At 38.5% G+C, this 1,264-nt stretch overlaps 1 protein-coding gene and 1 long non-coding RNA gene across 5 annotated transcripts in view; one reads left to right on the top strand and one right to left on the bottom strand.

The window, feature by feature from the left end:
• Positions 1 to 1,264, bottom strand: part of LOC106876727 (uncharacterized) — a 1,061,911-nt gene that overhangs the window by 369,053 nt on the left and 691,594 nt on the right. The window lies entirely within an intron of this gene.
• The window catches only part of LOC128247272 (uncharacterized), a 97,096-nt gene that overhangs the window by 3,382 nt on the left and 92,450 nt on the right, over positions 1 to 1,264 (top strand). The gene's annotated exons all lie outside the window — the stretch shown is intronic.

Here is a 1,264-nt window from a genome sequence, read left to right on the forward strand (position 1 = left end):
TGTGGTGGTGGTGGCAGCACTGGTGGTGGTGATGGTGTGGTGGCACTGCTGTTGGTGGTGGGGGTGTGGCAGCGCTGGTGATAGTGGTGGTGTGGCAGCACTGGTGATAGTGGTGGTGGTGGTGGAATTTAGTTTTCCTTTAGTGCCTTTCCCTATTCTTCTGTCACACGCTGCTCAGAACTTTTTTATCACAACAGCTTTTGTTGCAATAGGTTCTTCTATTTCACAATTCCAACTTATCCAATATGTCAGGCTCAATGGTCCAAGTTATGATCTAAATGTCATATCCCACACCTTGCTTTAGTCCGCCTTAGCTACAGATACATTCCACCTTGTTATATACATAAATACATATATTATCTATTTGCATAACATGTCAGGAGCATTGTAGACATCTTGCTGGCATATATTAAACAATGAAATTGATTCCTGGTCACATTTTCAACCTGCTTCCAGCTTGCCTTACTCTTTCATTAATTCTGCACATCCCTTAGAATATATACAACTTGTTTGCTTTCCTATAATCTCTATAGACCATCTCCACTCACAGCAAATATTTGACAGAAATACAACTTTAAACCCCTTACATATATCTCAGAATCAGCAAAGTCTCCAAGGAAAGTGAAAAGAAAAATTCCGTTCTAAAGATAGTACAATTTCACATGCTATAAGTCTCTTTACACTGTACTGTCACTAGTGCCATCTTCAGTCCTAATTATGCCTCCATAAGATAACTTTTGTAATATTGTCTAACACTTCTATGTAGATCTATGTAGATCAACATCTGTTTTCAGTATTTTCATAAACAGTTATCTGAATACACACACACACACACACACACACACACACACACACACACACACACACACACACACACACACACACACACACACACACACACACATACACACACATAAATGATGCAGACATGGCTTTGTGGTCAAGAGGTTTGTTTTACAACTATGTGCAAGTGCCTCCTCAGGCTAACCAATGTCTTGTGAGTGAAACTGAGAAATGGAAACTGCATGGAAGCTAATTTGTATATATATACATATATATATATATTTATAAATATAGGGAGAATTCACAAAAAAACAAAACACGAAGGCAGGTGGTGTAGATAACAACGAGATGTATTAGCTTAATGCTCAGGAAATGTAAAAGTCTTTAATGTTTCAAGCCTACGCTCTTCCACAGAAAGGAACACAGAAAGAAACAAGGAGAGAAAATAAAGAATGTGTAGTGGCTAGCGAACTATCATGTC

The sequence above is a fragment of the Octopus bimaculoides genome, chromosome 3 (assembly GCF_001194135.2).
Source record: "Octopus bimaculoides isolate UCB-OBI-ISO-001 chromosome 3, ASM119413v2, whole genome shotgun sequence".
In the NCBI taxonomy this organism is placed as follows: Eukaryota; Metazoa; Mollusca; class Cephalopoda; order Octopoda; family Octopodidae; genus Octopus; species Octopus bimaculoides.